Below are 26709 nucleotides of genomic sequence, written 5' to 3'. Positions count from 1 at the left end.
ACATACAAAAACTTATGGGTTTCAGCAAAAGAAGTTCTAAGAGGGAAGTATTTAGCAATAAATGCCTACATTATAAAAAAGAAAGATCTAAATAAACAACCTAGCTTTACGTCTCAAGAAATTAGAAACAGGAGAACAAACTAAGTCCAAAATTAACATAAGGAAGGAAATAATAAAGATTAGAGCAGACACAAATAAAATAGAAAGTACAAAGATAATTTAAAAAAATCAATGAAACTGAGTTGATTTTTTGAAAAGTTAAACAAAGTTGACAAACCTTTAGCTAGACTAACAGAGAGAGAGAGAGAGAGGTTTCAAATAAAATTATAAATGAAAGGGGAAGCATTGCAACTGAGACCATAAAAATATAAAGGGTCATAGAGGTCACTATGAACAATTATACATCAACGAACTGGATAACTAGAAGAAATGGATAAACTCCTAGAAACACACAACCTACCAAGATGGAATCATGAAGAGACAGAAAATCTGAATAGACCAATAATGACTAATGATATTGAATCAGTAATCAAAACCTCCCAACAAAGAAAAGCCCAGTACCAGATGATCATTGGTAAATTCTACCAAACATTTACAGAAGGATTAATGTCAATCTTCTCAAATTCTTCCAAAAAACTGAAGAGGAGGGAACACTGCTAAATTCGTTTTATGAGGCCAGCATTACCCTGATACCAAAACCAGATAAGGACACTATAAGAAAAGAAAACTACAGGCCAATATCCTCGATAAATATAGATGCAAAAATTCTCAACAAAATTTTAGTAAACTGAATTCAACAGCACATTAAAAGGATCCTGTATCATGATCAAGTGGGATTTATCCATGGGATACAAGGATGGTTCAATATACACAAATCAATAAACATTATACACTACCTTAATAGAATAAAAATCATATGATCCTCTCGATAGATGCAGAAAAAACACTTGACAAAATTCAACACCGTTTCATGATAAAAGCTCTCAACAAATGAGGTATAGAAGCAACATCCCTCAACATAAAGGTCATATATGAAAAAATCCACAGCTAACATCATACTCAACTGTGAAAAGCTGAAAGCTTTTCCTCTAAAATCAGGAACAAGACAAGGGTAACCACTCTCACCATTGTTTTTCAACATAGTACTGGAAGTCCTAGCCAAAAGCAATCAGACAAGAAAAAGAAATAAAAGGCATCCAAACTGGAAAGAATAGCATAAAGTTATCTCTATCTGCAGATGACATGATCTTGTATATAGAAAGCCCCAAAGACTCCACCAAAAAACTCTTAGAATAAATGAATTCAATAAAGCCACAGGATACAAAATCAACATACAAAAATCAGTTGCATTTCTATACATTAACAATGAAATGTCTGAAAGAGAAGAAAACAATCCCATTCAAAGTGGCAACAGGGGGCTTCCCTGGTGGCGCAGTGGTTGAGAGTCCGCCTGCTGATGCAGGGGACACGGGTTCATGCCCCGGTCCAGGAAGATCCCACATGCCGCGGAGCGGCTGGGCCCGTGAGCCATGGCCGCTGAGCCTGTGCGTCCGGAGCCTGTGCTCCGCGACGGGAGAGGCCACAACAGTGAGGCCCGCGTACTGCAAAAAAAAAAAAAAAAGAATCTGACCAAAGTAGCAACAGGGGAAGGCCCCACAGAATGAACTTTTATCAGTCTCAGCTGGTCTGTTTATCTAGCTTCCCTTGCCAAAGATTGCTTTCGGCAATTGCATGGGAGTGTAATGCAATTATGATTGAAAAGATGTGAGGAAAAATTATGAGAAGCACTTCTGGGAAGTGATTCTTTGCCGTTAAGAAGTTACACAAGGGAGGGACTTTCTGTTTTTCCTGACTTGAACATTGTTATCTACATGGATGCCTAAAACTGCAGAAGCCATGAGGAGAGCCATCCTAAGAGGACAACACTTTGAGGATGGGGGAGGCGAAAGATGGAAAGAATTGGGTTCTTGCAGGAGGCATGGGGATCCTGATTGGAAGAACCCTGGAATTGCCCTATCTCACCTAACTTCCTGTTTTATGAGACAATAAATGTTCCTTGGGCTTCCCTGGTGGCACAGTGGTTGAGAATCTGCCTGCTAATGCAAAGGACATGGGTTCGAGCCCTGGCCTGGGAGGATCCCACATGCTGCGGAGCAACTAGGCCCGTGAGCCACAGCTACTGAGCCTGCGCGTCTGGAGCCTGTGCTCCGCAACAAGAGAGGCCGCAACAGTGAGAGGCCCGCACACCACAATGAAGAGTGGCCCCTGCTTGCCACAACTAGAGAAAGCCCTCGCACAGAAACGAAGACCCAACACAGCAAAAATAAATTAATTAATTAATAAAAACTCCTACCCCCAACATCAATCAATCAATCAATCAATAAATGTTCCTTACGGTTCAAACTCCTTTCTGCCGGGTTTTCTGTTACTGTTAGTAGATGGGGGTTGGGGGGTGCCCAGAGAAAGAGAACCAGTCATGGCTTTCTTGACATAAGAGAAGCCGTTTTGTGATCTGAGCCTGGCCACAATGCTTGTCCTTGAGGAGGTCTCAGTAATTAATGACCTTTAGGGAACAAAGGAATGAAAAGCAGTCAAGAAACAATAGTTCAGCAATGAAACAGAATCCTAGCTCCTCCTCACGGGATATACATCACCATCTGATACACATCTTTGAGTTCTGCAGGAACTAAGGCCCCTACCTAGGTGGAGGATGGTAACTGCTTAATAAGACCCCAGTCTGGTCAGGACCTAAGGAATGATGACATTGACCTTTTCTGACCCTTATGACTTCAATCAGCTAAAGCTTGGACTCTGTCAACCTCTGCCCCAATTCAATGCTGAATTCTCCTCTGCTCAAGCCCCTTCATGAATATGCATGTACCCTTAGCTTAAAATTTCCCCGGTGTTTTCCTTACTTGCTGCAAGTAATAAATACTGTCTTCTCCTGAGCTTTTGCTCCGTTTTGTCTCTTGGCTTGACACCCACCAAAAAATGAACCCAGTTTGGGGGTAACATTGCTTCTAGCCAAAATAAAATGAAGATAGATACATATAGATTGTGGTTCTGGTATTAACTTCTAATATTTAAGAACATTGTCTAAAGGAAGTAATTTTGTCATGATCCAGTTTGGGTCCTCTTATTTGTCCAAATCTCTATGTAGTTCCTCTAAATGGTCACCCTAGCCATGGATCAAGCATCATATAAGAGAACTCCAGAAATTTAAGACTCACTGTCTTTTTTTTTTGTTTTTTTGTTTGTTTGTTTTTTGCCTTACGTGGGCCTCTCACTGTTGTGGCCTCTCCCGTTGCGGAGCACAGGCTCCAGACGCGCAGGCTCAGCGGCCATGGCTCACGGGCCCAGCCGCTCCGCGGCATGTGGGATCTTCCCGGACTGGGGCACGAACCTGTGTCCCCTGCATCAGCAGGCGGACTCTCAACCACTGCGCCACCAGGGAAGCCCAAGACTCACTGTCCTTGCTCTGAATTTGCTGCTTTGACCCTTCCCTTCCCTCAATTCTTCCAGCTTGCCTTTGACTTCTTTTTTCAGTCTCCAGTATTCAACTTCCCCTCGTCTTCAGGCTTGACCGTGAGTCCTGCCTTCTCCATTACAGCTTACACTTCTCACTGGTTAAGACTAGGGGTCTCCCTGCAACTACATGGCCTCAGTAGGACTTAGGAAAATGTCCCCGTGATTTCCCCTCTCATCTCATACCTCACTTGGGTGATCTCAGGACTTTTGCTTCTCATCCTTTTTGGTTTGAATTTCCCTTCTGGGTTCTACAGTTACCATGTCTGCTTACTCAGACCAGAGGTTTTAACCAACTGCTATAACTCCTCATTCGTGCTGAACTGACTCAATGTTCCCCCTGTTAAGTCTGAGTTGACTTCAACTCTATTTCCAAGGAGGGTTGCTTCTTTTCAGTGTGCACTTTATGGAAAAAGCCAGCTGCAGCTGTTACCTGGGAAGAATTCTCCCTCTGTGCAGTTCTGCACTGTTACCTCTGCCCCTTCTCTGACAGACAGGAATTGCAATCTTACTATGGCTGTTTTTGATAGAAAGGGAAGCGCTCTCAGATTGCATGCTGTGCTGTTTGATGCTCCCAAACCCCTTCTCATTCCCAGGTTTAGCAATCAAGGCTTTTTCTGTTCAGTTTTTCAAGCCAACAATATGAAAGCTACATTAGGAGGTGAGAGGTATGCAAAAGTGTACGCAAAGTTCCCTGCCCTTATTTTAGTAGGTGATGCCTGCCCACCTCGAAGGTCCGTTCCAGCTCTTAAATTCCATGCTTCCAAATAAGATAGTAAAATATTCAACTTTACAGATTGCTAAATTCTTGGACCGAAGCACGAGCCACCCCCAACATGCCTGATTGGATAACAATGCAAAGTACAATGTTATAACATGTGCAACGCATTGTCTTCCCTTTTTAAAAACTCATTTTGTGAAACCCCGTAATTGAATCAGGCTTGAACTTCCCGTGGCATAAAACCAAATAGAATTACACTGATGCTAAAAATGTAAATGTATCCCAGATACCACTGAATGATGTATTCATGGGAACATTCAAGTCTGAAGAGTTGTGTGCACACACTGTGATAATAAAGCAGAACCTGAAGATCAGGCATTTGAGATATAAACATTTATGGGAACATTTTTAATTCCCTGCTTTTTAACAATTGTAAGACCACTTTTTTTTTTTTTTTTGCGGTACGCGGGTCTCACTTCTGTGGCCTCTCCCGTCGCAAAGCACAGGCTCCGGACATGCAGGCCCAGCGGCCATGGCCCACGGGCCCAGCCGCTCCGCGGCATGCGGGATCTTCCCAGACCGGGGCACGAACCCACGTCCCCTGCATCGGCAGGTGGACTCTCAACCACTGCGCCACCAGGGAAGCTCGTAAGACCACTTTTGACCATAAGACCCTAGAATGTGGGACCTGGGACAATCCCTAAGTGATCATCGGTTCATTCTCCAGATGGTAAAAAGGATGCCTGGAAGGTAAAGAGATACACTCAGGGGCACTCAAAGTACAAACAGAGCCAGGTCCAGGTTTGGCTCAACACACCTGTATGAGGCTGCTACCTGGTGTCTATTGTTGCTCTAGGCATTGGTATCCAGAGGTGAAAAAGAACCACTGCTCTTGTCGCAGCCCCACATGTGCAGATGTCTAGATCAGTCCTTGTTCCACTTTCTCCCTCATTCTGAATAGACTCCTTGAGAAATAGGAAACTCTATATTTAGCAGCACATGCCAAGAAGCTTAGGAAAAAATAGAGGAATATTTCCCTGTCTCCCTAGTCTTGAGCCCTACTCCCTAAGCAGCAGAGTCCTACACTGAGTTGCAGAGAGTCAGTTAGCTCTGTTTCTTTCAGCTTCATCTTCCTGCCTCTTACTGCATTGCAGAAACTCATCTCTTATTATTCACGTATAACATCTCCGTGGACAGACCCAGCCCGGTGACATTTCAGTTTATTGCAATCTCCCTGTTTGATGGCAAGTTAGGGGGATATCTTTTGGAGAATGCATGTACAAAACACTTATTTTCCTTTTTTTTTTTTTTTTTTTTTTTTTTAAAGAGGGTAGTCAGCCCACCAAGGAGGAAAATTGTGCAGCGTGACGCTTCTCCACCAGTGTGGAGATGCTGGCTCTGATCTTGGGGCCTGGGATCTCTCCTAGTGCTGTTGCCAGGCAGACTTGTTACTGACACACATTTCCTCCCCGATAAGTAGAGTTCTTCCCCCCTCCCAACTTCATTATGCCTGCAGCCGGAGCTCGGCTGCAGAGGGAGCCATGCCAGACACTCTGATTCACGTTCCTAAAATATCAGCCGGCCTGGGTATGCGAGCGATGCGGTAAATCTGGAAAACATAAATCAGATCGTTGGATGCTATATCTGCTCGTACACATAGGCTGCTGCAGCAGGCCACGGTGACATGCCCTCCAACGCTTTGGGGGCTACAGCCAGGAGGAGGTAAAAGGACGTAGTTTGCAGACCTAGGAAAGGAGGGCAGGAGCTGACATGCAGAAGACGTTTTAAACATGCGGACATACATCCCAGACACCAGACGTGAAGTGGAGCTCAGGCTCAGAGATTGTTGAGAGGGGCTGGAAAAGGATGCCTAAGGAGTGGCCCCGATGTTAGCACATCTTCCAGCGTAAAGAGCTTGTCGATGCCCTGCATTTGGACATCAGAGGGAAGGCTCCAGCTTTCCGAGGAACCCAGACAAGATGGAAAATCAAATATATAGAATCTGGAAGGTGGGAAACGTCCTTAAAGAACACTCTAGAGAAAGCCAACCAACAAGGCCCTTCCTTCAGTGAACAAAGTGCCTTCACTGAGCCACTTAATCGTTTCAAATTCCGGAAAAGAAGGGCCTTGTCCATTTAGCGGAGTTCAGGCCATTCGATCCCAGGGCTTCTTGACCTGGGCCTGGGGACAGCTGGCTTGTCACAAATGGCAGTACTCCTCTGGGTCAGCAGTGCCAGGATTCCTAGTTCAAAAGTAGTTTTAGAATTGTATGAAAGTAAGGAGGGTTCATACCTTAGATTCCCAACCCTCAGTCACTGCTTTGCTAGGGTTAGGTCCTGCTATATCAGTGGGGCTCTGCCCTAAAATCAGATCAGGTTCCCTGGGGCTTTGTGCCTAAGGATGCAGGAGAATGTCTAGGAGTGAACAGGAGGCAGAGCTGGGATGAGATGGGAGGTGTCACCTAGGAGCAGCCGTGAGTGTAAATTAAAGGAAATGAAGGAGCAATCAGAGGCCCACCCGGAAGTGTCCAGCAGTTACATCTTGGGGAGTCAAGAAAGACCCATGAACAGACTACCAGGTGGTAAGGCCAACGGCTCCACTTGACATTATGGTATCAGATGAGTGAGCCCAGCTCACCTGTCTCCAGGTGTTCAGGTGAATGAGACCATCCATGTGCAACAAGGTGAGATACTGAGAAATTAATCATAGCTTATCTTTTGTGCTATTCTGACCTATCAGCGAACACGATGGAAAGATAATTTCCCCCTTTCCCTTCCAGGAAAGGCAGCCAGGGCTTTGTGTTCCCAGACCTGGGTATCCTGACCACAGGCAGGGAATTTCCAGCTCTTTGTGAGTCAGGCCCACCTGGGGAATTAAGGAGGCTTCCAAGAAGGGAAGAGGGTAGAGGTTTAGGTGCTGTTTGGGTAAGAGAGTCAAGGTCTGACCCCAGGTAGGTGATAGAATCCTGGGAATTTGGAAAATGAGATGGGGTACATTTGTAGGCTTCTCCACATGGCCCGTCCCCTATACTTTGTGCTCCTGCCGTGGCCAGATGAGATTTGGCTGTGAACGCTCATGGATCCTGGACACTTCTGTGGCCTTGGGAGCAGGGTTAAAGTTCCTCTTAGGGAAGCCTGGGGATGCAGAGAGGAGCCGTAAAGGCCATCTTTGTGGTTGCCGGAAATAGAAGTGCCCAACAGAAGGCAGGGACCAGCACGTGGCAGAGGATTCAAACAGCAGAGACAGCTGCAGTGACAAGAGTGACCCACACCGATTGACAATAAACTGGTGAATGAGTTGATCTTGATGACCTTCCAGGTCCAAGACGTGTAATTCTACACGCCCTCTGTCTCCTCCTCGCAAGCTGATTCCCCCCCACCAATCCCACGACTCAGAATGACTGACACAGCACCCACTGATTTCCAGCGCACCAGCACGCTCTGTTCTCCCCCTGCCGGGGCCAAGGCACTGGTTGTACAGCTGTGCGCCATTTGCACTCCACTGCCCCACGCAAGTCCATGTGTGTGGGTACTGGGGGGAGACGTGTTGCAGAACGGCCAAGTCCAAGATGCCGACAAGAAACATTACATAAGCTTTTGCAGTTAATGAAAAGCACTTCTGCTCCATTCCTTGTCAGACTGCAAAACCAACAGCTGCACGCAATCAGGCACCAACATGCAGGGAGCCATTCCCCTGTTTACACAGGAAGCTCCAGCATGCTCCATGTCCCTCCAGAATCACACCACCGAGCCAGCCAAGGTCTCAGCTCTGGTCCTGACACATGGCTGGCTTGGACTTTGCTTTCTGAGTTCAGCCCACATCCTGGGTCATCTCCCCAGGAAAGACAACGCTGCCACGTCCAGGCCTGAGCTTGCCCCCCTGCTGGCATTCAGCCAGGTGTGTTCAGGGTCCCGTGATGCCCTAAGCCTGGGGTCACTGATTTCCTCCTGTCCCAGTGCTGTCCCCCGTCTCTATGTCACTTTCCAGTGTGCCCTCCATGTTCATCCCATCTTTTTCATTAGTAAATTCGCAAGGGTTTTTCCACGTCCAGTTTAAACACCTCTTTCTCTGAAAAGCCTCTTTAACTACCCAGGCAGAATTCACTGCTTGTATCCCTACACTTGGCCACTATTGCATTTCCCTGCGGATTGTAGTTAATTGTTTACCTGTCTTTCCCACTTATTAGATGGCAAATCCTTGGAGAAGAGAAGCCATATCTTATTAAACCCCTGAGCCTTATGTAATACTGGTAAAACGAGTATTTCTTCTTTTTTACAAATTCATATAAAAAGGCATACTGTGTAGGTGGAAAGCCCAAACTAGGGAAATATCTGGTTTTCAAAAGAGATCACAAGCTATCCAAGTCAAAAATTCTTGTAAAATTGTCTATGGAAAGATAAATTCTTTTTTTAAAAAAAATTATGAAAAATATACATAACATAAAATTTACCATGTTAACCATTTTTAAGTGTACAGTTCAGTGGCATTAAGTACATTTACATTGTTGTGCAACTGTCACCACTACCCATCTCTAGAACATTTTCACCTTTCCCATCTAAAACTCTCTACCCATTAAACACTAACACCCCATCCCTGCTTCCCCTAGCCCTGGCAACCACCATATTACTTTCTGTCTCTGTGAATTTGACCACTATATGTACTCATATAAGTGGAATTATACAATATTTGTCTTTTTGTGACTCCTTATTTCTCTTGGCATAATTCCTCAAGGTTCATCCGTGTGCATGTGTCAGAATTTCCTTCCTTTTAAAGCTGAATAATATTTCATCATATGTATATGCCACATTTCATTTATTCATTCGTTGATGGACACGTGGGTTGCTTTCATCTCTTGGATATTGTGAATAATGCTGCTATGAACATGGCTGTACAATTATCTCTTCAAGCCCCTGCTTTCAGTTCTTTGGGGTATAAACCCAGAAGTGGAATTGCTGGATCATATGATATTCCTATATTTAATTTTTTGAGAAACCACCATACTGTTTTCCAGAGTGGCAGCACCATTTTACATTGCCACCAACATGCACAAGGGTTCTAATTTCTCTGCATCCTTGCCAACACTTGTTATTTTCTGTTGTCTTTTTTTTTTCCATAATTGCCCTCCTAATGGGTATGAAGTGGTATCTCATTGTGGTTTTGATTGGCATTTCCCTACTGATAAGTAAAATTGAGCAAAAGACAATTTCCTTTACTTTTTTTCTTTCAGATTAAAGAACTACATCATGTACTTTAGAAAATTTGAAAGTTCGGGAAACAGAAATTAAAGCACAGGAACACGCAAGAGGAAAAAACCACTTGCAATCCAGTTACCTAGAGATAAACACTGTTAACATCCTTCCAGTCTTTCTTTCTATGTAAATGAATTTTTATGGCAAAAATTCATTTCCTTATTTAGCAACTCCCCACCTAGCCCTGTCCCAAGAAGAGACCTTTTTTGTTCAGGGAATGATCTGCTAAGTTCCCTGAGGGGTATGCTGGAGGTAAAAATATCTTGTTTGGTTTGAGGCTTAATATCAGGTTTTTGCTTTGCTGAGTGGACATATAACAAAGGGCAAGAGCCAACTGCTCAATGAGGACGCTTTTAGGGGCTGGAGATGGCGAAAGGGAAGCATGTGGCCGAGAAGAGGAACAAGTGAGGTGAGTGTGCTACAAGGGAAGAGAATTTTGGAGCAAAGAACAGATATCCATGGAGGAATCTGATTACATTTCTGTCTTCCTCCAAGAACTTCAGTGACATCCATATTGCTCATCAGGGGATGGTGGGGTGGGTTTGCTATAGAGAACATCATGAATGTACCAACATGGCTGGAAAAGAACAAACGCAGAGCCTTGCCACAGGGCTGGAACAGAAAGAGACATAGCTTACACTATGTGGGACCTTAGAACCTTAGAGACTGGGACCTTAGAAAACCTGGGCTCATACTATGCACAATGCTCTGTTGGCATCTTCCCATGTATTTAAGAGTCTCCTAAAGTATTCTATCTAGGCCAAGACTAGGAACTAGTTACCAAAAATCCACTTCCTCTTCCTGGGTTCCTTTGCAGTTAGATGTGCCCATGTGACTAGTTTTCGCCAAGGGAGGGTGTAAAGAGTTTGTCCCATTTCTAGGCCAAGGCCTTTTTGTGTGTGTGTGTGGTACACGGGCCTCTCACTGCTGTGGCCTCTCCCGTTGAGGAGCACAGGCTCTGGACGCGCAGGCTCAGCGGCCATGGCTCACGGGCCCAGCCGCTCTGCGGCATGTGGGATCCTCCCGGACCGGGGCACAAACCCGTGTCCCCTGCATCAGCAGGTGGACTCTCAACCACTGTGCCACCAGGGAAGCCCTAGGCCAAGGCTTTTAAAAAGCAGTGGTGCCCACCTCATCCTCCTTTCCCTTCCGCCAGCTTGGTAAGGGTGATGACAAGGCCCTAAGCGATGGGGGAGCCAAAAGATGGAAGGAACCTAGTTTCCTGAAAAACCAATGAAACCATGCAGAAGAAAGCCAGCTGCTGACCAGGAACACTTGTTTCCCATTGTTATGTGACTGTCATTTCTATTTATAACAGCCTAGTCTGTCCTGGCTAATATATCATCATCGAATGCAATTTAATTATCCAGTACTCTATTGTTTGATGGCTAGACTGGATAAACTGCATTTTGAGGTGTAATATTGTGTTTTAGTTCCACTGCCCAGTAGTCGGGTATATCAGATAAAAGGGTTTTGGCTGCAAGTAACAGAAAACCTAATTGGAATTCACAAACAAGAAGGGATTTATCGGCTAACTGGGAGCATAGAGGTAAATGGACTGTACTGATGGCTACAATGATGTGAAGACTCAGTTTCTTTCTACCTCTCTTCTTTTTTTTTTTTGCGGTACGCGGGCCTCTCACTGCTGTGGCCTCTCCCGTTGTGGAGCACAGGCTCCGGACGCGCAGGCTCAGCGGCCATGGCTCACGGGCCCAGCCGCTCCGCGGCATGTGGGATCTTCCCGGACCGGGGCACGAACCCGTGTCCCCTGCATCGGCAGGCGGACTCTCAACCACTGCGCCACCAGGGAAGCCCTACCTCTCTTCTTTTTTATACCCAATGTTCGTTGCCTCCTAGGGCTAACTTCCTGATGATTGTAGAAGGATTTCACGCTCTCTTGTTCTCACGTGACAGGAGAGTTTGTCTCTCACAATCAACCAACAGCAGCTCAAAGATTTGCACTGACTGGCTCATCCCTGAACCAAACCTTGTGACCATGACAATTGGACTTCCAGTAGCGGAGACCAATCAGGGCTATCTTCTGGAGCTGAGAGTAGGTTTGGTCCCACCCAGCAATGGCTAGATGGCTACCACCAGTGGTGCTTACCTTTATACAGAGATGGAGAAACTGCGTTGCTCAGATATACAAAGGAGAAAGTCACTTGATTCCAGCTTTCCCTGAAACAAAAAAAGTTTCGGGAGATGCTAAATAAAAGTGAAGTAATTTCCCCCTTCTATGCATTGAAATATGTCTTTGGAAAAATTACTTTCTGCAAAAAAGATAAGAAAGATGGAAATGGTGAAAGAAGTAGATGATTTAAAGACAAGGACACAGAGTCAACAACCTGGGGAAAATTAAATGACTTGGAAATGAAGTCCGGATATTTGAGGAAGAATATTTTATATGAGACACTCTCATGGTGGGACGGTACAAAACAGAATTTAAGAAAAGGACAGTGGTATATCTGGATGTCATGTGTGGGAAATTAAAGTTCAAACCTCTTTCTCGGCTGGTTCTCTCTCTGCCATTGGAATACCTTGCACATTTATGCACATTGAGCGTGACTGTCAAGGACACTGTCTGTATGCTAAATTCAGGCTAGTTATGCTGACCTCAGCCTTTCCTCCAAACAGTATAAATTCATTTTCCTGGAAATCACGGAATGGACTAGAAACAGAAGAGAGGTAGGTAGGTAAAGGCTTTTCTTCCTATACTGCATCACTCTTTACCTCTAAGACAGGAATTAGATAGGTTTTACTTGTTGGTTCACAGAGGAATTGGACCAATTATTTTTATGCACACAAAAATAATTCCTTTCAGCACAGATGCTCATTGATTGACTTAAAAAACCCCAGTGTGTAAAATCTGCACAAACAAAAGGCATGCAAAGAGATCTGCTATAATAAGATTAAGTTCAAATGGCAAGGCAGGTGTTGAATTGAAAATTAACTGGCAATGTCAACCACAAAATGGTCTAACTCACCTTCTCTACAGAAGCAAGGGAGCCTGCTCTGTTTGTTTTTCTGCCTTACTCCCTCCCCAATGCAATTCTCATATTTCCAATGCAATCCTCAAAATCCAACTCATCTTCCACTTCCTCCGTGGAATCTTCCTGAACTACTACAGCCTCTATCTCCAGACTCCCTGGCACTCGCTGAAAAGGTACTAAAGAATAGGGGTTAAAAGCTCAGACTGTGATGTCAGCCCTGCGATCAACCTAGATCCTTAGTCCACTAGCTGTGTGACCTGGGGCTCATCCACTCTGAGCCTCAGTTTCCTTGTCTGAAAAATGGGACCAAGAGGGTGACTGTAAGAATAAAATGAGATAGTGCATGCAATGAGATAATGCCTGGAGCAGGAACTCAAACAGGGACTTTAAATGTCAACATATTGTTCAAAAGTGCACCACGAGTCAGGACTTCCTGCTTGATGGCGGGTCAAACGGAAATTTGGATCTTGAAGCAATTTAGAAATGGGCCAAACTCACTTATGAACATTGTTTTTGTGAGACTGTAATGAGGTTTGGGGGAAGAGGCAACGTTTAACAGATTCTCCATCACCTAAAAAAATGAATGAACCAATGAGCCATTACAAAGGATCATTATGAATATGTTCACTGAAACAAACCTGTAAGGCGCTGGATTGAGCAACACAGCTAACCAGCACTTAAAGTGGTGAAAGTTTCTTTCTTTTTCTTTTTCACAGACGTCTACTGCTTGTGTGAGCAGCTTTTGACAGGAAAGAGCTCTCTGCAGGAGGCATCCTTTTGTCTTGTCACGAACCTTAAACCAGGCACCCCCATGCTCCACTCATCTCCGGCCCTAGCACCCCTTTCAAATCTTTTGATCACCCAATACCTTGCCTAATTTGTTGGTTCTTTCTGTAGATCAAAGAAATAGAAATGAAGAATAAGTAATTGTCAGATGACCAGATCTCTTCCCTAGTTTCCCCTTCAGTAATCCTGCGGAACAAACTGTGTGAACAAGATAGCACAGAAAGAAAAATCACAAGAAGTCGACAAGCCTGCAGGCAGTGGGGGATGGCAACGACTCTGATCGCCTGCAGGCAGTGGGGGATGGCAACGACTCTGATCGCCTGCAGGCAGTGGGGGATGGCAACGACTCTGATCGCCTACCTCAACGATGAACCGAGATTACGTCCCTTTTTCCCTTTAAAAACTTCCGTGGCCGAGCAGAATCTTCGGAGATGCTTTTCTAGGACACTGAGTCCACCATCTCCCCAGATTGCGAGCATTCTGATTAAAAGCAACTTTCCTTTCTACCAACATCTTTCTCGGGTATTGATTTTCGAGCGGTGAGCAGCCAGACCTGATTTGGTAACACTAATTCACGTCCAGTGGTGAGAGAATGGGCCACAGCACGGTATAAAGCAGCACCAGAGCTCTGGCCCAGTTCCCCCCTAGGCCTGATCTTGGGAAAGTTACGTACTCCCTCCCAAGTAACAGCTTCCTCATCTATGAAATGGGAATAAAATTCTCCCTATATCAAATGGTTCCTGTGAGAATTAAACAAGCCAATTCATGCAAAGAACTCAGTTTAGTATCTGACACAATATATATTCAATAAATATACGGAATTATGGTAAAAATAAGTATCCCACAATTCAGATTTCTTACTACTTTTCTTTAGCATTGTCTTCAAATGTGGACTCATTTGTTTAAGCACACCTTTACAAGAAACTTGGAGGCAGCACTTTGCTGTTTTATGGAATTTGCATTTTTTAACCAATAAATCTTTTGAACAGTGCTCTGTGGATATCAAGAATGATAATGCTAAGCGTTGTTACAGAAAATCCATGTAAGAGATGGGAGAACTAGACCCATAGGTGAGGGAGGTTGGTATGATCTATAATTACTTATTTGAAAAATCAGCTCCTCTCCCAAATTGAGTTGATTTCCTACCATCAGCAAGGCATGCTTCAAATTCTTCTTGGACAAGAAAATTTCTAAAAATCTTATACCTAACCAAATCATCTATGCCCTTGAACTAAATCTGGGAAACTCTGGGTTATGATATTATGCACCTAATACAGTAGGAATGAGCTTAAAGTCATTCTCCATAGAGAGATTTACAGAAAGGCTGTTCTTTGTATATATTCTGAGATGATGTCACTGTCTCACTTTCACTGGGAGGGGGCCAGGAATTGTGATAGGGCTGGGGCCCAGCAATGACGGCTGGCTCCTCTCACCTGGACCCTTTGAGAACAATGACCCTTTTGTGAGTTATCAGGCCTTTCTTCTGGTGAAAGGAAGAACAGACACTTGACCTACAGGTGCCTAATTGTAAGAAGGCTCTAACTACCAAGGCTAAAGGCCAGCCACTGAGGATGCACTAAGCCAGACAGGCATGGCCACTACCCTCCTGGAGCTTACACTCTAGTGGGAAAGACAGCAAATACTTGATTGGCAAACATAATTACAACTGTAATGAACCCCATGAAATACAGAGAAGCACTGGATTTTATACTGGGACTTGATGGAAAGGGGAGAGGGGAGGTTGGGCATGAAATTGCAAACACAACTTTTATATCAAAACGAGCATAGATACATGATGTAGAACACAAACTTGCTTCAGTGTTAGAGATAAAGGTGGAGACGGCAGAGAAATCGCATTTGCCTGGAGTGGGACTGGTTATGTCTCATCCTCTCCTGAGTTCTGTGTTGAGGCTTCCAGCCTCAAGGGGTGGCTGAGTAGCAAGAGTTTGAGAAACCCTGGCTGGGGCACAGTGGGCTTGGGCTCCAGGGGTGAAGCCCTCTAAGGACATGAGAAGACACCTCTGGCTGGCTAGGGGTCAGCCCAGGGCCAGGAGATCCCTGGCCCAGATTGGCAGCCAGCAACTCCTTTACCTGCCGTGGCATTCTCCAAATTCATCACGAAGCTTTCAGTGTTGTCTCCTCAGCCCAGGAAGCCCCTCTTGTTTTAAGTTATCATCTAATCTTCCATCAGGGTGTAGTTGAAACTGTTTGTCTTGGGACACAAAGGAGCCAGTGGGGCATGTGGTGGGGGGAGAGGAGAGAAAGAGAGGAGACGGACCTCTGACTCACTCCCCTTTCCTACCGCACTCTGTTCTCTTTCTTTAGGCAATTGTCAACTCATCTGCTAATTATCTAAGTCCACCCCCTGGGACACAGTAGGCTCAAAGCATCTGCCGTATGATGTCAAGCATCCTCTGAATACTACCTGCACTCCTGTACCTCCCCCACCAGCACCTTTAAACTCCTCTGATTGGACCAGCATGAGGCATTTCTGAGGTGTGGAGAAGGGCCACTCAGATTGCCATGGGACGATAAGCCACTGGTGGTGAGAAACGGGCTCACAGAAGGCAGCCTTCTCTCTCACACAACGTGGGGGCTGGAAACGCTTGGAAAAGTCTCACCCGCTCCCGCCCCCAAGGTGGTACCAGTTGCAGGAGAATCTCCAGAACCAGGAAAGCTCATGGCACAGTAGAACCTGAATGTGTCCAGGGACTCAGCCCAGAACTAGTGAATCCTTGAATTCTTGAACACCATCAAACCCAAACAGGCCCTGCGTAAAACATACTAAAGGATAACTGAGAAATTAAAACAACCCCTTAAAAACTTTAATAATTCTATTACTACAGGACTCTAGTTATTTGTAATGGTCTTTCACTTTCTTAGATCCCTTTGAGATGGGCTGGGACCTGGCACCTGGGACCCTTTACTGGAGTGCTTACACCTGGACTAATGTCTCCTGCAGCAACAGAATACAAAGAAACTATAAGGGACTAAAAATAACTGCGTGCATGCGCAGTTGGGACAAATTATGAGCAATAAGATACAAAAAAGCCACAAACCAAATGCCATTTCTTAGGTGTGGGGAGCAAAAGCAGGGCACTGCCCATGATCCCTGCACACAGCAGCACCAAGGGGGTGGGCAGATCACTTAAGCCACCCCTCCAGCTTGACCCACAGATCCACCCCTACCCTCACCCCATTTAAGGAACCAGCCCGCCGTCCGCGGAGAGCAAGCAAGGGAACCTGTTACTTGTTTTCACTCCCAATAAAGCCTTGCCTGAATTCCTAGTCTGGCCTGTTATCAATTTCTATTGATTAAAGAGTCCCAGGACCCGGTGTTCCCTGGTGGCGCAGTGGTTGAGAGTCCGCCTGCCGATGCAGGGGACACGGGTTCGTGCCCGGGTCTGAGAAGATCCCACGTGCCGCGGAGCGGCTGGGCCAGTGAGCCATGGCCGCTGAGCCTGCGCGTCCGGAGCCTGTGCTCCGCCACGGGAGAGGCCACAACAGTGAGAGGCCCGCGTACCGCAAAAAAAAAAAAGAGTCCAAGGACCCAAGTCAGTAACACCTTGACGTGCATCATTAGCAGTTGTCTGGCTATCAGGATCGCTTGTCACACAGAAGAAAGTTTTTACGTTTGTGAGAATAATTACAATGTGCAGGGAATGCCTGTGTTGATCCTTGGATGCTGTAATTAACCTCATGCTCCCTGAGATTTGCACACCTATACACCAGCTCCACCATAAAATCTGATGCCTTAAGATACAGAATACTTCTTTTTTTTATGCTGAGAATTTAATTCGTGGTACATTTCAAACCAGTTGGAGAAAGAAGGAAATACCCAATAAATGGTATTGGGTTGATACGCTACCTGCTTCAGGGCAGAGAAAAGGTAGCCTAGCCTTCTCTACCCCACCTCACATCTTATCCAATAATTAATTCCTTATGATTAAAGAGCTAAACAGAAAACAAAACTAACAACTTAAAAATATCTGTATATATAGGATAATTTCAAAAAGAAATCCTGAGTTAGGAAAAGCCTTCTTAAAGCAAGACTTCAAATCCAGAAATATTAAATAAAAATAACTGAGATTTGATTACACGAAAATGGCGAACTGTGCGACCAAAAAAATGCCATGAACAAAATGAAAAACAATGGCACAGCAACAGTGGAAAACAGTATGAAGTTTCCTCAAAACATTAAAACTAGAACTATCCTATAATCCAGCAATTCCACTTATATTTCACTTATATTTAAGTGGAATTTCACTTATATTTAAGTGAAATGAAATTACTATCTCCAAGAGATATCCACACTCCCATAGTCACTGCAGCGTTACTCACAAGAGCTAAGAGTTGGAAATAACCTAAGTTTGTTTGAGGGATGAATGCATAAAGAAAATATGGTATATATATATTCTTCTGCCATAAAAACAAGAAGGAAATCCTGCCATTTGCAGAAACATGGGTGGACCTTGAGGGCATTATGCTAAGTGAAATAAGTCAGACAGAGAAAGACAAATACTGGATGATCTCACTTAAATGTAGGATCTTAAAAAGCCAAACTCATAGAAACAGTGGGACGGTGATGGCCAGGGGCAAATGTGGATGCGGAGAGATGTTGCTCAAAGGGTACAAACTCCAGTTACAAGATGAATAAGCTCTGTGGACCTCATGTACAGCATGGTGACTATAGGTAACAATACTGTATTGTACACTTGAAAGCTGCTAAGAGAGTAGATCTTAAATGTTCTTACCACACACATACACATGTAAGATATTTTCATGAGGTGACGGATTGTGATGAACATTTTTCAATATATTACATATTGAATCATCACATTGTACATCATAAACCTACACAATGTTATATGCCAATTATATCTCAATAAAGTTGGGGAAAAAAAGCCAAAAACAAAATTAAAAACTAAATGGCCAAACTGGACGCAAATAAAGATACACCTCACAAGCTGCCTCCCTAGCAATCTTTTCTCAGTAGAATCCCTCTTTATCAACACTCAGATTTCATAAAGCATACATACCTCTCCAATGTAACATGTTTAGGGACTAGATTTATATAGAAAACTTTATTTGTACATCTCCCAAATTCAATATAACATTTTAAACAAAGTAATATATTTATGGTGGAGGGGGCAGGAATTCTTTAGTTACTTTCCAAATATAACTGGAGGAATTTCAGAATCATATGCAGATGTTTTGAAGAGGGCGGAATGTCAACAAAGGGATGTGAGTCAGATGTTGACGGTGCTGAGAGGCTGTGTGGCTGCACACATGCAAATGTCTGTTAAAAGTCAGAGTCACTGTGTGGTCAACAGGAAGCAATGTTTTCTACATCTGACATACTAAGTAATTTGTTACGTTTACTGACTTTCTCTTTGTTTTAGGAAACTGGTTGGTAGTGATGGATTAGCAAAAAAGGGGCTACTGGTTAATATTTTCACTCTGTGTCTGGCTTTTAGGAAGGTTCCTGATGGTAAATGAAAGATACTCATATTCACAAGCAGTAGTACAAAGGATTAATATTGAGAAAAACTATAATTCTACATATTCAAATGTGAAAGAATAAACAACCACTAGAGAATGGGTGGAGAAGGGAAACAGACAACTCACAAAAGAAAAAACTGTGAAATTAGCCAACAAATACAAACGACACTCGACCTCACCAACAAACAAGAAAATGCACTATATGCATTAAAACAATGAACCACCATTTAAAAAATTTATCAGATCAACAAAAAGAAAAAGTTTAATAATATTAAGAGTTGTTGAGGATTTGGGAAATCAGGCATATTGCTGATGTCTGTGTACACTGATGAGGCATTTTTACAGGCAAATTGGTGGTATCTATTAGAAATGGTAATGCACACATGCTCTATTTTAACAATTAATTTCTAGAAACCTATTATTCAGAAATACACATGTGCACAGACATATGCATAAGGATAAATATCACATTATTTGTAACAGAAAAAAATTTTGAAAAGATCCAAAAGTACACCAAGAATTTAAATATATTATGGCATGAAATGCCATATAGTTGTTAGAAGGAGTGGGGTAGGCTTATATGTACTGATATGAAAAGGTCTCTGAGGTAGATTAAATGAACAGAGCAAGCTGCAGAACAACATGTGAATATTCTACATTTATGTACATACATATATATTCATACACACACACACACACACACACACACTTAGGCAAATACATAAGAAAGGGGACTGAGGTGCTGAGAGCAGTTACCTCTGGGAGGGAAGTTGTCCTAGGAGGAGGTAGTGGGAGATGTCTTCTTGTTCACCAAACTTTCCAGTTTCTTTCCCAGCTGCGCTCCTCTCTGTAGGATATATCGCCACACTGTTGACCTTGGGAATGGCCATGTGACTTGCTTTGGCCAAAGAGATGTTGATCACTTTTGTGCTAAGCTGTAGAAGTCAGGGCCTCATTTGTCTTGTCTTTTTCTTTCTGCCAGATTGACAGTGTTCCAGATAGAGGCTAGGTTTTTCCATCAGCTTTGGTTCTGGTGTGAAAAAGGCAATAAGCAGAGCTTGTAGCCAACTCGTGATAAACATGTAGTGTGAACAAGAAATAAACATTTGTTGCTATAAGCCACTGAGATTTGGGGGGGTGTTTGTTACGTGGCCTACTCTGACTGATACAAATAAAGGAACACTTCTACACGTTTTGTGTACTTCTCAACTATATAAGCATTTTGCAATATATATATATATATACACTCATATATTACTTGTATAATAAACTAATTTTTTTAATAGTTTAATTATTTTAACATTATTTATTTATTCATTTTTGTCTGCATTGGGTTTTCATTGCTGTGAGCGGGCTTTCTCTAGTTGTAGTGAGCGGGGGCTACTCTTCGTTGTGGTGCACAGGCTTCTCATTGCAGTGGCTTCTCTTGTGGTGGAGCATGGGCTCTAGGCACGTGGGCTTCAGTAGTTGTGGCACGCGGGCTCAGTAGTTGTGGCTCGCAGGCTCTAGGGCACAGGCTCTGTAGTTGTGGCGCACAGAATTAGTTGCTCCACAGCATGTGGGATCTGCCCAGAGCAGGGCTCGAAACTGTGTCCCCTGCATTGGCAGGTGGATTCTTAACCACTGTGCCACCGGGGAAGTCCATAATAAACTAATTTCTAAAAATTGACATCTTTGCAAAATTACAAATGACTATATGTCAAGGACCTTTGAGATTGTTGACAAATAGAGACTGCAAAGCTAAATCCTGGAATTCCAAGGGCAATTGAAGTGCCTGACTGAGACCTGCAGGCCAACATACCATGGCTACAACCTGAAATGCTGGGAAAAAGTAGAAGGTGTGTTTTATCAAACCAGTGGCCAAGAAATACAGTGGTTAGGTGGATATGTGAGAATTCTTCTTGTGTACATTAGTTGGGGAGGTCAGGGCAGTAAACATTCTACCCCCCAACCACAATGACAAAGGGCATCCAAATACATGGTGGGACCACAGTGGTTGCTTTCATAGATATTGGGAAACATCGTTCTTCCATAGCAGGGATTGAGTGGCAATTACCGCTGATTCACAGCTGTCTGAATGTATCAGTCCCATCAGATGTGTCCAGAACACAAAGAATTTGAGAACTACCAACCCAGGAAATAGAGCAGGTAATTGCATGTAGACTCTTATTTCCTGGTGGGGCTGATGTCCCATGCTAAAATTCCAGACTTAGTCATTGATTGCACACCTCCTGTGTCAGGCACTGTCATTGCCGTCAGCCATGCACACAATCTTAGCTCTCAAACTCACAGCTCAGATCAATAACACATACCCTGAGGCAGGGATAACAGTAATAGCAGTAGCAACCCTTTCTTAAGGGGGTAGCAGTTTCCAAGCATTGTGCCAGGTATATATTATTTCTAATTAAAAAAAAAATCCTGCATAATTATGCCTACTTTTTTGAATGAAGAAACTGAGGTGGAGAGAAATTAATGAACCTCCTTCAGTTCTGAGAACCCCTAGGTAAGGATCCATCTCAAGTTCCTTTTGTTGTCTAAACAAGTCACCTCCTCTGCAAAGGGATGATTGATAATAGCATCAAAGGGGGAGTGACTGAGCCTTGAATCAGAACTTTAACCTAGAGAGCAGGGCGCAGAGACCCAGCTTTTTGCCTATGCTATCTGCAGAGGGCGATTCAGAGCCTGGCTAGCGGCCAGCCTGGTGATCTGACTTAGGTTAGCTATGGTTAGCATTCCCCCCATCTCTGCCCTCACCTCCTCCTTCTTCTAGTGCTGGAAGTAAACATCTGCCTTGCTCAGGGCATGAGGGTGGGAGTAAACAAAGTCCTCACAACAGCAACAGTCCTTTGCTGTTGTGCAAAGAATTCTAGAAGATGCAGATCTGGGTTGTGGCAGCACGAGAGGCCCCAAGGTGCAACCCCTCAAGTCCCTTCCATGGCTGAGGCTGGGGAATCAGTCCCATGTATTTGCTATCAGCTCAGTACTCTGTTTAACTTTCTTCCTGGTGAAGCACTCAGCACAGAGAAATACCCTAGGAGATCTAACTCAGAGCTGTTCTTGGTTTCTTAAAGAAATTTAACCTAAACAAGGAGGTGGCAGGGCTCTCAGCCCCGGGACTGTAACCATGTGGGGCTCATCTTCCCACCCAATGGGGGAGCAGAGAACAGTGAGTAGAGGACGGTTCACCAAAGAGCCTGAAAGCTCCCGAGCAAGAGGCGTTGGGGGTGGTCTCCTTTCCCAGGCTCTGCTTCAGGGCTGAGGTCACAGGGTTCAGCTGCCTTTGCACCTGAGGACCGGCAAGGCCCCCAGGGCACTCAGAACAGAGCCAGGGGCTTCTCAGTCAGATGAGAGAAATTCTGGGCAACGTACAGGATGGCAAGTCAGAGTTTGATGAGTGGCTCATCTCCGTATTGTGGATGGAAGTAAGGAGAAAGAAAGAAATTCATGTAAATCTCCCAACAGGCAACCCAGCTGGCACTGAAATGGCCGATAAGAGGGAAAACTTGAGCAAGAGGTGAAGAGGATATGAGGATGCTCCTGGGACACATGGGTTTCTCCCCGGGATGTGAGAAAACTGCACAAACATTCTGGTGGAGCACCTGGTGGCGGAGGTTTCATCAGAGTTATGATTCAGTGAAATGGAGCACCGAGTTTATACTAGGGTCAGATTTTATCTTAATAGTGTTATAAATGACTCTACACCTTTATTTATGGACTCATCAAAGGTCAGAAGGGGTCAGTTTTTAGTTGTACTCAACTATGCTTTTTAGGAGAAATTTTGTGCCCTTCTGAAGCTAGTGTGCAAAATCTCAGGGGGCAGTCATTCTCAGGGTTGTGCAAATGGGCACCCCTTACATCTTAACCTGTCCCCAGGTGTCTCACTAATCTCACTCTAGACATGGCCCTGGGGTCAAGCACAGTGCCAAGGGGAGAATAGGAGCTCAGTCACTGAATGAATAAAGGCACAAACAAATGAGGTAGAGAAGAAGGACAGTTATTGGAAAACTCTAGATACTGAATGTTTTCACAGCCTTTGAACACCCTGTTTTCCAGAAGGCTCGTGTGAAGGTAGATGAATGGGACCTTTGGTGCTGTAGTCATCTTAGTCAGCTTGGGCTGCTATAACAAAATACCACAGACTGACGTCTATTTCTCACAGTCCTGGAGGCTGGAAGTCAAGATGAAGGTGCCAGCTAGTTCAGGTCTCAGTGAGGGCCTCGTTCTGGCTTGTAGACAGCTGCCTTCTCACTATATCCTCACATGGCAGAGACAGAGGGCTTTGGTCTCTCTTCCTCTTCTTATAAGGATACCAATCCCATTGTGAGACCCCCACCCTCATGACCTCAAATAAACGTAATCACCTCCCAAAGGCTTCCTCTCTGTGAACATCATCACATTGGGGGTTAAGGCTTCAACATATCAATTTTGGTGGGACATAAACATTTAGCCCATGTCAGTAGCGTATTAAGATTACGTATGTTGGATCCCTGCTTCTGTACGAAAGTTTGATCACTGAGGTAGACAGAATTCTAAGATGGCTCCCAAGATTCTCACCCCCTAGTGTGCATACTCATGTAATCTCTTTCCTTGAGGTGAGTGAGCCTGACTTAAACAGGTGAGCTCTTTAAAGAGGGTCTAGTGGTCAGAGATGGAAGAAGTCAGAGAGATTGGAAATGTGAGAGGGATTTTCCTGGCCTTGAAGGAGCTAAGAGTTATGTCGTAAGAGGGCCTATGGAGGGGATCACATGGTAAGGAAACGTAGGAGGCTTCTAAGAGCTGAGAGCAATTCCCAGCGACAGCCAAAAAGTAAAGGGGACCCTCAGTCCTACAACCAAAAGTAACTAAATTCTGCCTACAGCTGTGTGAGCTTGGAAGAGGACCCCATACTTCAGACGAGGCCCCAGCCTGGCTGACACCTTGATTTCATGTCATGAAACCGTGAGCAGAGAATCCAGCCACACCATGACTAGACCTCTGATCTATAGAACGCTGTTATAATAAATTCATGATGTTTTCAGCCACTAAGTTTACGGCAATTTGTTACACAGCCTAGAAAAGCAATACAATCTCCTTTCTACAGGAGATCAGCCCACATCTCTTGAGTCCCTTTATCTTACTAAAACCAGCTTCTGTTTGGTTGTTGATTACATTTTCCCTTATATTAATACACAACCTCCTTTCTTTCTTCTTCTTTCTTTTTTTCCCCTACTGCTTCCTTTGGGAATTTACACAGTAATTCAAATCTGCTGTGTACACATGGTTATTTTAACACTATTTAATGCAGAAACTATATTAGCTTCTCCCCAACCTCTACAAAGCATCTGCAGGGCACACATCATTGTGAGGCTACTGTTTTCCTCCCTCCCAACCAGTGTTCAAGTCTTCCAAAGCTTAACATTATGTTTATTACATAACAGCACGACATAAGCCCAAACAACCTGCTGCTGGGCTTTTAAATATAGCAACTGCAGAAATCTCTTCTGGGCTTGATGAAGAGCCACTTCAAATGTTTCCTAATTTCAGCCATTTTCTGGTCTATAGAAAACGAGGTCCAAAAATGGCTCTGCAGGTAAAGTGCACACACAAGAAACCCACCCCTCCCTCAACAATGACACAGAGGGCGGGAAGTGGGGGGGGAGCCGAGTGCCCTCCGGCTGTTGGGATTTGCAGGCGGCCTCTCAAGGAGTATTGCCTCTGTGTGAACCCCTCTCAGGGGTGAAAATGGAAAAGGCCCAGAAGTGGAGCCCTTCCAGGTTGGCACCTCAGTGATGGTCCCTCCCTTTGTTCCCTTTTCTAATTGCCGGGACCATTGGCAGTTGTATTCACCAAAGGGACTCTTGGTTGCATTAAGAGCTGACTCAATCTGGCTGGGAATTTCTTGGCTTGGGAATCTGTTGAATAAGGGTTGTGCTGCTCCCTTTGACCTCCCCATGTTGGTTCTATTCTCAGGCACCAACACCCCACACAGCACCCCCCTCCTCCCCACCCCACCCAGAATCCCTGGGCTTGCCCCATGGGAAAAGGGTGCCTCTTTCTCCTATTCCAGCCATCTACCCTGGGCTAGCTGGTTGGGCTTGGGTCTCATGCCCTTCTCCTAAATCATCACCATGGCCAGGGGGATGGAACCCACTGTTTGGCCAGGATGGGAGCAGGTGTCCACTTCTAGAGCAGGAGTTATGAGGCCACAAGGACTGGGGCAGGGGAGGGGAAGGGTGGATGTCCAAGGGAAAATCAGGATGTCACTGTCAGACAGGGTGGCATGGACACTGGGCAGGCCAGAACAACTGATGTCCTCAGCCATCTGACCTATTCTAATGCAGGATATTTGGGAACAGCTGGGACCTGGAGAGGCAGTTGGGAGCAGGGGTTCTCTCTCCACCTCTGTGCTTCCACTGAGCCACCGGAATCCTATATGTTCATCTGTATGTGTGTGTGCGTTTCACCCAGGTCATCAGCTGAGGAGCAGAGTCAAGGTGTAAATTTATAACACATTTCTGCTCTGCCCTGGGCCTTCTAATTTCCTCTCCTGGCTACAAGGTGGTAGAAATTTCTGTGCTCTTATACCTGTACTCCTCTGAGAGTGGACTGCCTTCCCTCAATACACAGAAAATCTGGGGCCACGTGAGGACTTCACACCAGAGACCTGGCTTGCCATGTGTGGGAGTCTGGGTGCAGTAAGAAAACGGGAAGCTGGGGTAAGCCTGTGTCCCAGGCTTTGGGCGGTCCCTGGAGCTACTGCTTCTCTCCACGGGGTTGCTCTGTCCCCGCTCATGACCTATCAGACCCGCCACCTGGTAGGACCTTTCTGTGCCCACTTCTAAAGGGTTCTCCTTGTGCATCTGTCAGGGGTGCCATGACCCCTGCTTTCTGGATTGGGGCAGGGAGAAGGCTCTCATAAGTTCCTTCTAACTGAGCTCTGGCCCATGGCAGACAGAACAAATACTCACTGACAGTTCAAGGTGACCCCCCCGCCACCAACTCCCTTGAACAGTTTCCATTTGTGCTCTGCCAGTGAGATTTTCCTATTCCATCAAAGGGTTAAACAGTTTTTGATGGGGAAAGCAGGAGATCTTCCTTATATAGGACACATATTTGGAAACTGGTCTCTTAGCAGTTGGGTGTGCCGTACGCAAAAGAAAAGTGTCAGTTAGTTTAGCCCAATTTTATTAATATCGGGGTCTATTATAAAACCACTCTAAAATGCACATCAAAACTACAATGAGGTACTATCTCACACCAGTCCAAATGGCCATAATTAAAAAGTCTACAAATAACAAATGCTGGCGAGGGTGTGGAGAAAAGGAAACTCTACTACACTGTTGGTAAGAGTATAAATTGGTGCACCCACTGTGGAAAAAAGTACGGAGGTTCCTCAAAAAACTAAAAATGGTTTTAGTTGAGTTAGCCATATGATCCGGCAATCCCACTCCTGGGCATATATCCAGAGAAAACTCTAATTCAAAAAGATACATGCACTCCATGTTCATAGCAGCACTATTTACAATAGCCAAGACATGGAGACAACCTAAGTGTCCATCGACAGATGAATGGATAAAGAAGATGTGGTAAACATATACAAAGGAATATTACTCAGCCATAAAAAATATGAAATAATGCCATTTGCAGCAACACGGATGGACCTAGAGATTATCATACTAAGTGAAATAAGTCAGAAAGAAAAAGACCAATACCATATATCACATGTTGAATCTAAAATATGACACAAATGATCTTATTTACGAAACAGAAAGACTCACAGACATAGAGAACAGACTTGTGGTTACTAAAGGGGAAAGGGGGTAAGACTGGGATAAATTAGGAGTTTAGGATTAGCAGATACAAACTACTACATATAAAACAGATAAACAACAAGGTCCTATTGTATAGCACAGGGAACTATATTCAATACCGTAATAAGCCATAATGGAAAAGAATA

At 44.5% G+C, this 26709-nt stretch overlaps 1 protein-coding gene across 18 annotated transcripts in view; it reads right to left on the bottom strand.

Moving 5' to 3' along the window:
• The window catches only part of SIPA1L1 (signal induced proliferation associated 1 like 1), a 501925-nt gene that overhangs the window by 463576 nt on the left and 11640 nt on the right, over positions 1-26709 (bottom strand). For 15 of the 18 annotated variants that reach the window (XM_033435869.2, XM_033435578.2, XM_033435768.2 and 12 more), the window contains 2 exons: positions 19530-19803; positions 11603-11673 (listed from right to left, as the gene is read on the bottom strand). The exons of 1 other annotated variant lie outside the window; for it this stretch is intronic. The gene's annotated coding sequence lies outside the window, so the exon portion shown is untranslated. The remainder of the gene's footprint in view (positions 1-11602; positions 11674-19529; positions 19804-26709) is intronic. 2 more of the 18 variants (XM_033434830.2, XM_033435099.2) reach the window with 2 other exon arrangements.

Source organism: Orcinus orca, chromosome 2 (assembly GCF_937001465.1).
Source record: "Orcinus orca chromosome 2, mOrcOrc1.1, whole genome shotgun sequence".
NCBI classification, from domain to species: domain Eukaryota; kingdom Metazoa; phylum Chordata; class Mammalia; order Artiodactyla; family Delphinidae; genus Orcinus; species Orcinus orca.
Note: the sequence above shows the minus strand (reverse complement) of the source record. Positions and strands in the feature narration are given on the sequence as shown.